Source organism: Xiphophorus couchianus, chromosome 8, assembly GCF_001444195.1.
Source record: "Xiphophorus couchianus chromosome 8, X_couchianus-1.0, whole genome shotgun sequence".
NCBI classification, from domain to species: Eukaryota; Metazoa; Chordata; class Actinopteri; order Cyprinodontiformes; family Poeciliidae; genus Xiphophorus; species Xiphophorus couchianus.
Window position 1 is genome coordinate 5,235,313 of NC_040235.1, and position 11,579 is coordinate 5,246,891.

The following is an 11,579-nucleotide window of genomic DNA, read 5'->3' on the forward strand; positions in this document are numbered from 1 at the left end:
TAATATAATATAATATAACATAAATATAATTATATAATATAATATAAATATAATAAATAAACATAATATATAAATATAATATAATATAAATAATATAATATAATTAAATTAACATGTTAAGTGGTCAGTTGATCAGGTGTTGTGTAGCCGTTGCTAAAGGCTAATTTTGCTGCTGTTTCAGCCTCATTGTGATGAAGTAAAACATTGTGACTAGAGTAACTAACTTTTAGACAAAGTTAGTAGTAACATTTTTGAACTGTGAGTATTCCAGAATTAAAACGGTTTTAAACCAAAAATATTTCGTTATAACATGTGAAAGTAAAGTGACAGCAAGATATTATAAACAAACAATGTTCATGGCAACATTACCTGACAGGCTGTTTACCTCTTTCACATGGAGTTTCTGACTCCTGTTGCCTTTAAGCCCTCTGAGCCTTAAAGGGGGGCCTTCAAAATAAAAGCACGCGAGTGGAAGATTTCAAAATTCTTCGCAACTTCGGTGAAATTATTAGGTGAGACGAATGTGACTGTCACCAGTATTGGGGGGGTGATACGTCCCCCGGTTCCTCTGCCTATGGAAAATAACATTTTATTGATAAAGTAGATGGGATGATATCAGCCCATCAGATGGTTTAGAAGAGGGAGAGGAAGCATCATGGGACTGCAGAGGTCCTTCACCTGATCCTGGTTGTTGGGACAAGAACTTTGTTACTGAACTTAAGGACATTTTTCATGTTTCTGTACGTAAGTAGATTTAATGGTGGGAACTTTTACTCCACTACATTTTACAGTATCTGTACTTTCTACTTCACTACATTTCTATAAAGCGTTGCGTTACAAGTTACATCCAGTCGCTTTGCTCTTTTTGATTTGTTCTTTAGTTTGAAAGTAATCAATGATTCTGGTGCTGCCTTTGCCTCCCTGATATCATGAACTGCTAGCTTTCAAAAATTCACCATCAAATCTGAAAAACATATCGAGGAAAGTTAAGCTGCTAAACGCTGTCTGAGTTTTGGGTGTTAAACTGATTTAGGTTAGAGAAGTTTTATGTAATCTTACCAGCTTCTAGTTTAAATCGACTGCAATAAATAAAACAATTAAATAGTTGTAAGCAGCTGAACTGGCAGTAACATTGATTACTGCGGTCGGGGCGCATGGAGCGCAGCGTCTCCTGCCATGAATGTCCCAGTAACGTTAAACTCCTCCACATCCTGGTTACTGAATTAATGTGAATAATCTCCATCTCATATTTACATTTACAGTCATATTCAATAAATTAGAATATTGGTTCCCATGAGGCTCGTTGGTAGGATTTTAAAACAATTTAAGCAGATATTAAACATATTTTTCATCAGACCCAAATTTCTACATTAAGGTTTTTTATTGGTCTGTAATCTGATCAGAAATGTCATGTTTTCATTAACTGTAAGTGTCAGGAAACGGTGTGAGGTAGTGAAGGCAGCAGGCGGGAGACCCAGGATGTGAAGAAATAAATGTTTTTAATGAAAAATGTCCAAAAATTACTCAGTCCACCAAATCCAAAAGCCGGGCAGCACGGCCGGGGCGGAGCCTGGGCTGGACGCCGGTAGCAACCGGTACATGAAGGATGAGACGAGAGACTGGGCACACAGACTATAGGGAACAGGAAGCCAGGTGAGACGAGGACCCAACAGAGACACAAGTGACACTAAATACACAGAAGGTAATCGGGGAATGAGACACACCTGGGAATCATCAAAGGGAGGACAGGACAGAGACTCAAAATGAACACAGATCATGACAGTAAGCAACAAATCATGATAATTTATAAATAAAAGCTTTAAAACAGTTTGTGGGGAATTAATCTGTATGATGTGTTTAACTTGTGAGCCGAGTTACTGAAATACATTTTATAAATATTCTAATTTACTGAAAATGATTGTAGTTAAGGACTGTTAGAGAGACGCAGGTCATCCTGATATTCTGATGCATAGAATCACAAATCTAAATCTAAACTGTCACAGAGAGTAAACACAATAAAACATGATTTATCTGCAGCTTTAAATGGCTCATTACTGATGTAGTACAATTAATGTGATCGGTACACTTAATGATATTGTATTAACCATTAGGTAAACATTCAGCAAGTACTTTTACTTTTAATAATTTAAATATTTTAAATACTTAATCAAGTAAAAATGTTAATGTGGTTCTTTTACTAGAGAACATTTTTGTCTGTTTATTTGTACTTTTACTTCAGTACATTGTTTGAGTTCTTTCTCCACCTCTGGTGAGCAGCCAGTAGGTGGCGCTAGAGTCAGGAGGAGGCAGCCTGGAGAAAAGGCTGTTCCTCCCTGATCTGTTTCCAAGCAGTCAGAGTGTAGAAGTTGAGAGCTGGAGAAGTTTTCCTCCTGTTGCTGCAGCAGCAGAGATGTTCTGCTTCATGGACTAAATCAGGTTGGAAAGAGGAGAGATCTTTACTGAGCTGCTGGATAAAAGCTTCTGAAACATTTCAACTCTTTCTGGAAACTAATGAGACATAAAAACAATGGATGTTTTTACCATCCAGACCTTTAGAACCAGTTCAGGTCAATAATTATATTCTTCTTCTTATAAGCTTCTTCTTGGCCTCTGATTGCAACAGCAGGACAATCCAACATTTTAGTCTGACTTCATCTGGAAATATTTCTTTGACCCTGAATCAGTTTGAAGGCAGGCCAGCTCCTCATCAGAGCTGAGATCTTCTCTGTCCTCCATGCTGGAATGTACAAGTCCAGCAGCTCCTGATCAGTGACATCAGAGCGTGACATCATCAGTAGAACGATGATGTCATTTCCCTCTCAGAGCAGCTTGGAAATCTGAGAGGAAAGATGCAAACAAAGACTCTCTGGACTGTTGGATCTGCTGGTTCTGGTTCCAGATGCTCCTTGGACACTTTCACAAGCCATTACTGCAGCTGCTGGATTCAGGATGCTGCTTCTTCTTCTTGGTCTCATTGTAAATGTGTGCAGCAGCGCCACCTGGTGGTGTTGGTTGGTAGAGGAAGTGCTGAAAGGTTGGAGGTGTTTGTCAGAGGTGTGTGATGATGGAAGCCTCTCCCTGGTTTGTGAGTCTGAGCTCAGAGATCAAATCTCTGATTCTTGTTGAACTCTTTGTTGAATGTGATGCAGCTTCTCCTTTTTAATGTTTGTATTTCTGGATATTACAGTGAGGCCACAGCAGGTTTTCAGCAGCAGGGCTGTTTAGTGTTTCATTCCTTCATCTGTGTGTGGGAGTGTGGATGGAACAGGTATCCAGGTGTTGTGTCAGAGTTTAGATTGATTGTATTTTAATGCTGATTATTAAATCAGGTTGAGCTTCCAGAAATGTTTCCTTAGTTTCCTGATGTCCTTTTAGGCTTCAGTGAGTTTCTTCAGGTTGTTACTGAGGGATTTCCTTTCTCCTCTCTGTTGGAGCTTTTCCTGTGTTTGGAGAAATGAGTTGTGCTGCAGCAGCACCAACTGTCCTTCCTACATCCACTGCAGTTTGCAATCCAAATGTTGGACTGTTCCTGTCTCAGTGGAGGACAATGTGTGTCTGAGAGACATGTAATGTCCATGTTTGCTGCTGAAAGAGACTGATGGTCTGACCCCCCTCCTCCTTCAGGGTGGAGCCTGCTGGAGTCCCATTCTTGACACCAGGTGTGAGGAAGTGTAAGTGTGTTTTTCATCTGATTCATGACAACAAAGCAGCTCACATTCAACCATCTTCAAACTGTCACATCACTCATTCAGGAGTCATCATCAAAGTGTCAATAAATGATCAATAACTGCAGCTGGATTGTGTTTGTTCTCTCCATCAGATTCCTGTCAACTCACCATCGACACAAACACAGTGAACAGAAAACTCAAACTGTCTGAAGACATCAGGAAGGTGACATATGTGAAGGAGCTTCAGTCATATCCTGATCATCCAGACAGATTTGATTGTTATCATCAGCTGCTGTGTAGAACTGGTTTGACTGGTCGCTGTTACTGGGAGGTTGAGTGGAGAGGAGAAGTTTATATATCAGTGAGTTACAGAAGAATCAGGAGGAAAGGAAACAGTAGAGGACTGTTGGTTTGGATGGAATGATCATTCCTGGAGTCTGAGCTGCTCTGATGTTGGTTACTCTGTCTGGCACAATGACATAGAAACTCGTCTCTCTTCCTCCTCTGTTTCTAACAGAGTAGCAGTGTATGTGGACTGTCCTGCTGGCATTCTGTCCTTCTACAGAGTTTCCTCTGACTCACTGATCCTCCTCCACTCCTTCAACACCACATTCACTGAACCTCTGGTTCCTGGTTTTGGGTTCTCGTGGCTCAGGTCCGGTTCCTCAGTGTTTCTGTGCTGATTTGAGTCTAAAGAGTCTAAAGATTTTCCTCCTGTCAGAGAAACTCTCTCACTGTTGAACAGATAGTTCAGTCTCTACAATCTGTTTCTTGATGAAACAATTTTGATTGAATCCTTGGAAACTTTTTATTCTTCCAGTCCTAAAAAGATGGAAGCTGGGATTATTCCAGGATTATTCCAGGAATATTCCAGGATCCTCATGTTTTTCTGTTTGTTTCCAGTCAAAGCTTCACACTGAATATCAAGATGTTGTTCTCTTATTTTTTCCTTTCATTCATCAGATTTCATTGAAATGTTGATCAGTTTTTCTCAATCACTGAACATTTTCTGTTTCTATCGGCTCCTATTTTTCTAAACATGTCAGATTTGAATATTAAATCTTCCATTTGTAAATTTGCTGCAGTTTTTCTTCATGTGTTTTAGAGAAGTAAAAAACATTGTTTTCTGCATTTGGTTCATTTGCTGCTCATTCTGTTCTTTTCCTGGTCAAATTTAAATATTTACATTAAAAAGATTTTTTCATCAACTTTGCCTTTCAGAAAGTCCTGATTTAAAGTCAAACATTCCCATCCCATGAAGGTCAGAGGTCAATGCTTTGAAGCCTAAAGTGAGAAAATCTTCATATTTTCTGTTTCATTCAGAACTTCTACCTGAAACTCAGAACCTGCAGAACATTTTTCTCTTTGGAGGAAAAATCCCAGGAACTGGAAGATCAGAGCAGAATGAAAACTGGAGATCAGTGTTGGACAGAAAAGGTCTGATCGCTGCATCTCTGCTATATTTTACATTTAAATCTGATAACAGAAAGTAAACCTGTTTTTAGTGAATAAACCAACATGGATATGACCCGCCACAGCGCCAACGTGGGCCACACCTGATTCAACCCAAACCGGAAAATAAAGGATTTAATTGGAAAAAGCAAAACCCAGTAAAATCAGCAGCTGGTTGTGATTAAAATGCAGTTTGTTGCAGAGGTTCAAACTTCCTGATGGTGACCTCTCCTCCGTCCCTCACCTTGTCTGGCCGGTTTTAATCCTCACTGCAGTGTTAGACTGGAGCTCATCTCTCAGATTAACCAGATTAACACTGAGCTGCAACAGGAACCAAACGTCTCTCCTCCAACTTATTTCACTGATTAATAACAAGGTTGGATAAAAACATTGAGCTGAGCTTCTCATTCCTTAAAGAGTCATGAAGAAAGACTCACCCTGGAACTGCAGAAAAGAAGTTAGAAAGTTTAAAAATAGATGGAAAAAACTTTATAAATATATTCTAATAAGTGATTTAATTATCTATTTTTGTATCTTTTAATGTATAAAACTGTATAAAAAAGGTTTAAATGGTTAAAAATCTTCAGAATGAGCCAATTTTTAACCTGATTAATCATCACAATAATTCTTTGTTGGACCATCGCTACGCGGTACTGAGGAGGAAACTTTAAAAAAGTTTTAATGTAACTTTCTCTATGTCCTAACATGAGATAATCTGAGAGAACAAATGGAGTTCCTCTGCCTCCTCCCTGTGTTCTGCTGAATTACTCTACTGGGTCAGAAACAAGCCATCAGAACCAGAACAATTAGCCGTGAGCCTGCAAGTATTGGACATGTTTTTGTCTAAATGAGGTGATTTTATGGCTCCATTTTGCCAGATCACATAGTAGCATTTCTACCTAAAGCCAAACATTAACAGCCAATCCATGTGATCGGTATCTGTGATCGGCAGTGATCGGACCTCATGGTGATCAGAACCGGCAGGAAAAACCCTGATGGGAGCGTCTCTACCCAGGAGTAATATGATGGTTTAGAAGTTCATTGAAATCTTTTCCGTTTTGAAAGAAGCTCACATTTGGGGAACTTGTGAATGATTACATTATTTATCATACTTGGTTCTGCTTAAAATAATTCAATTCAACTGAATTATTCTATTGTCATTATTGTTCTTACATTTGGGAGATTGAACATTTCTGTTTTTATTAGGTTTTTAAAATAAAACTTTAAAAAGTTCAGAAAATAAAATCAATCTACTGAACTTTCTGATTTTATGAGGATCTGTTTGAAATGTTTGTTACAAAGTTGATTAATTTTTATGTGAATTAAATTGGTGTTTAATTTGTGTTTTTAGTAATGAACTGTTACTGGATGTAATACTATTTTTATTTTTTAAAGGATTTTGACCCGTTTACTGGCCGACATTTATTCTATAAATCATTTGGTGACCAATTATAAAGTAAATGTATTGAACTAAAAATGGAATATCTAATTTCTGGAGCAGAAATATTAATCACTAATACAGTTTCCTCAAGTGACTGGAGTTTATTTATTTTTAACACAGTTTGATGAAATGGTGAAGAAAAATATAAGACAATTATAAATAAAACTGGCTCAATTTTTAAGGAAAAACTGTCATAATTGTCAGAAAAAGTCAAACAAAATTAAAAACTTTGTTTTTAAACACCTTAAATAAAATTCAACTTATAAAAAATGTAATACATCATCGTTCACCTTCTCAGATCTATCAGATCCTCATTGAACCTGATGTTTGTAGTTTTAGTCAGAAGCTCTCCCAGATGTTCCAGATGAGAAGATCTGAGCATCTGGTTTGGGAACCATGAATCCAGATCTCATCACACATATAGCAGATGAACTTCTAACTTTTTCTCCTCAGTGAGAAAAACCACTGACTGTGGCCTCAATAACTTACAATAAATTAAATCAAACGACTTCACTAAAAATACCAGAACTTCAGCTGCTGGGATCTGAACATACAGCCTCACAAATTCCTCCTTGTTGCATCTGCAGAGAAATCTACACAAGTTCATCAGTCATTTGGATCTGTCTGCAGGGGCGTCACCAGGAATCTTGGGCCCCATGACAAAAAATTAGATTGGGCCCCCCATGCAGCTGCTGTTACCATTTTTTGAGTCTATTTGACCCATAAAAAGCGTCACAATATTAAAGGCTTGTAACTGCCTTGCTTTCTTTGGTCCAAAACTGATACTAGCACAATATTTACTGCTCATGAATTTTACATGCAACAATCTGCAAGTAGGTTGCTTAAATTTTTTCTATTAATTTTAGATTATTGAAATGTCTCTCCCCATGAACAACAGTCACAGACAACATGCAAAATATACATTCCATCCATCCATCCATTTTCTGTTCACCCTTGTCCCTAATGGGGTCGGGAGGGTTGCCGGTGCCTCTCCAGCTACGTTCCGGGCGAGAGGCGGGGTACACCCTGGACAGGTCGCCAGTCTGTCGCAGGGCAACACAGAGACATACAGGACAAACAACCATTCACACACACACACACACACCTAGGGAGAATTTAGAGAGACCAATTAACCTGACAGTCATGTTTTTGGACTGTGGGAGGAAGCCGGAGTACCCGGAGAGAACCCACGCATGCACAGGGAGAACATGCAAACTACATGCAGAAAGACCCCGGCCGGGAATCGAACCCAGGACCTTCTTGCTGCAAGGCAACAGTGCTACCAACTGCACCACTGTGCAGCCCGTATACATTCCAGACTTCTCAAAAAAATGCTGTGTAGTTGCATTTTATTCAAGGTGCAATATATAACTTTAATCAAAAATATGTTTTCTCCATATTTGTTAAAGCTGTCACCATGTTGTGACAGTTTGCTATGAAACAGATAAAATGTGATTGGGAAAAGACAGGGGAAAATGATTTTTCACAGATTATCTTTCATACCATACTGTCACAACATAATGACAGTTTTAACAAATATGTAAAAAAGTATATATTTTCTTTATTAAACTCTCATAGTGCACCTTTAAATTCACTTAAGATAAGATAAGATAAATCTTTATTGTCATTGTCACAAGGACAACAAAATTTAAAAGGTGCCATCAGTCAGTGCATATGCTTAAAAACAAAAAATAACTGTCTCACAATTCACACACAATGTAAGAAATAACAAATAACTGGTAAGAAACCCCCCCAAAAAACTAATCGGGTAGAAACTGTCTCTGAGACGGTTGGTTCTGGTTCTGGTTGCTCTGTATCTTCTGCCTGAAGGCAGCAGTGTGAACAGAGAATGTCCGGGGTGAGAAGTGTCCTTTGTGATGTGTTGTGCTTTTCTTAGACAGCGGTCGCTGTGCAGGTCCTCCAGTGAGGGGAGAGGGCAGCCAATGATTTTTTGGGCTGTATTCACAACCCTTTGGAGAGCTTTCCTTTGAGCCGTAGTGCTGCTGTTATACCAGACGCAGATACAGTAGGTCAGTATGCTCTCTATGGAGCACTTGTAGAAGGACACCAGCAGCTTCTCCTTGATGCTGTTCCTCCTGAGAACCCTCAGGAAGTTCAGTCTTTGCTGGGCCTTTTTTATCAGCTCCAAGGTGTTCATGTTCCATGTGAGGCCCTGCTCAATGTGGACCCCCAGGAAACTAAATCATAACATTTTAAAGTATGCACTTTCATTTTTTTACTTTCTTGTTACTAAATATTACAAATGTTTCCATAATTTAGTGTTAATCTAGTTTTGTCTCATCATTAATATTTGTAATTCTCCTTCCATTAAACTGTTGCTGCTCCAAACTGACCAGATCAAAATAATGTATCAGCAAATATTAGATTCATTGCATAAATCATTTATGTAAAGTAAGAAAAGTTTAGGACCCAGTTCTGACCCTTGTGGTTTTCCACAGGTAACTTCTAGTCAATCAGAATTCATATTATTTGTACATTTTGATTTCTTGAGTAACTTTTACCCAGGAATGTGAAAAGCCTCATGATTCAGAAGTAAGAAAGATAATAATTATATAAAAATATATATTGGAGACAGTATATAGGAGCTTTAGTAATAATCTATATTATAATAATGTGTGATTTCAGCTGCAGTATTGTGGTGATATCAGGAACTACTGATTATTTATTTAGATCTTTCTGATTATTTCCTGTTTGTATTTCTAGTCAGACCAGTTACTGCAGCAGGAATCAGCTGTTCTTTTCTCTGGACTCTTTTCTCCTCATGATTCCATCATGAAACATTTTCATCAGAACTTCTCTCCTTCCTCATGAAGGTTTTATCAACCTGCCTCTAATTTCACTGCAGACTTTCTGCTGCTCTGAAAGAAGAAACTAAAAATCATGTGAGTTGTGATGTCATCAGTCCCACCACATCCCTCACATTTACTTTCAGTTTAGATTCATTTTGTTGTTCATATTTTCTTCATCAACTCTTTGGATCATTTGAACAAACTGTAAGTTTTCTTTATTTTCCTTCTTGAACTTTGACCTCAGGAACTTTCTTGTTTGTTTTTGCTCTCTGATGTTTTTAGAAAACATCCACTTCTGATTTCTGGTCAAAGTTTCATCTCTTCCTTTTATTCTTCAGGATTATTAGAATATTGATGAACTGCAACCAAACAACATGAACAGCTGATGTTTCTTTGGTTTTTCTCTGATCAAACTATTTTATGTTTCTATTTGCTGGATTCAAACTTTGAGTGATGTTTCCCAAAAAAAGGATAGAAGATTAAACCATGAATTATCAGGTATCCTGACTTAATTAAACCTTGATTTGGTTTCACAAAACCAACAGCACATATGTTACATGGTAATTAATCCTCTGCCAGTAACCTGCTGCTCTTAGTTCAGCCTGGTGGCCCAAACCCATCAGAATCCAATGTGTTTGTCAGTAATTACACCTTCTTGTCTGCATGTCTTGATCTTTTTTCCCTCCCTGAAATAAAATGATGCAAATTCATTCTGGCATTCAGTCATGTACTATTATTATTTTTAACATTATGATGGTAGAAAACACTATTTTCAAGGTTATAAAGATTTATGTTACTGTTTGTTTCTGAAGACTGCTGTTCTAACCTTGTCTAAGGACACAGTGTGAAGCTGCAAAAAACCTCTGCGTATGAAAAACAACATGTTGTTAATATAAAAACAGGACATGTGGTTTGGGAGAAGGAGAAATGACGGAGAAATGAAGTTGCCCCAGTGAGCAACTCAGCTACCTGGTGCATTGCAACAGCCTGGGTTACTGATCTGTGGGAGAATGAGGGAGGAGAGCCGGCGACGCCAGCATCTCAGTGGGGAGCCAGATTCACATGACAACAATTGTTCTCACTGATAAACCTCAATGGCAAATCAAGACAGCCAAACTCATGATCAGCCAAACTTATGATCAGAGTGCAACTTCTCCAATGTTTGTTCCTTCTGCCGTTAAGTTTCAGGAACTGCAACTGAACTGTTTCTCTCAGCAAGAATCTCTTCTTGTTTGTGGTTCTGCTCACACAATATCTGAGTCTGAGTGTTTACAGCAAGGCATTTCCTTGTATGAGACAGGCAGCATCTCAATGGGCAGAACAGCTGCCAAAGTTTTCTAAAATCATGATATACCAGATAACCGCCAAGTCCAAAAAGCAGAAATCCTGTTATCAAAAGTTGAGTTATATATACACTGCTCAACAAAAATAAAGGGAACACTCAAATAACACATCCTAGATCTGAATGAAAGAAATATTCTCATTGAATACTTTGTTCTGTACAAAGTTGAATTTGCTGACAACAAAATCACACAAAAATCATCAATGGAAATCAAATTTATTAACCAATGGAGGCCTGGATTTGGAGCCACACACAAAATTAAAGTGAAATAACACTACATGCTGATCCAACTTTGATGTAATGTCCTTAAAACAAGTCAAAATGAGGCTCAGTATTGTGTGTGGCCTCCACGTGCCTGTATGACCTCCCTACAACGCCTCGGCATGCTCCTGATGAGGTGGCGGATGGTCTCCTGAGGGATCTCCTCCCAGACCTGGACTAAAGCATCCGCCAACTCCTGGACAGTCTGTGGTGCAACGTGACGTTGGTGGATGGAACGAGACATGATGTCCCAGATGTGCTCAATCGGATTCAGGTCTGGGGAACGGGCTGGCCAGTCCATAGCTTCAATGCCTTCATCTTGCAGGAACTGCTGACACACTCCAGCCACATGAGGTCTAGCATTGTCCTGCATTAGGAGGAACCCAGGGCCAACCGCACCAGCATATGGTCTCACAAGGGGTCTGAGGATCTCATCTCGGTACCTAATGGCAGTCAGGCTACCTCTGGTGAGCACATGGAGGGCTGTGCGGCCCTCCAAAGAAATGCCACCCCACACCATTACTGACCCACTGCCAAACCGGTCATGCTGAAGGATGTTGCAGGCAGCAGACCGCTCTCCACGGCATCTCCAGACTCTGTCACGT

General features: G+C 39.0%; 1 long non-coding RNA gene across 1 annotated transcript; it reads left to right on the forward strand.

The window, feature by feature from the left end:
• The first annotated feature begins 3,593 nt into the window (after window positions 1-3,593).
• On the forward strand, window positions 3,594-4,657 carry LOC114149836 (uncharacterized). The gene is made up of 2 exons (XR_003596602.1): window positions 3,594-3,671; window positions 3,821-4,657. It is a non-coding gene; the product is annotated as an uncharacterized LOC114149836 (long non-coding RNA).
• Window positions 4,658-11,579: the final 6,922 nt, after the last annotated feature.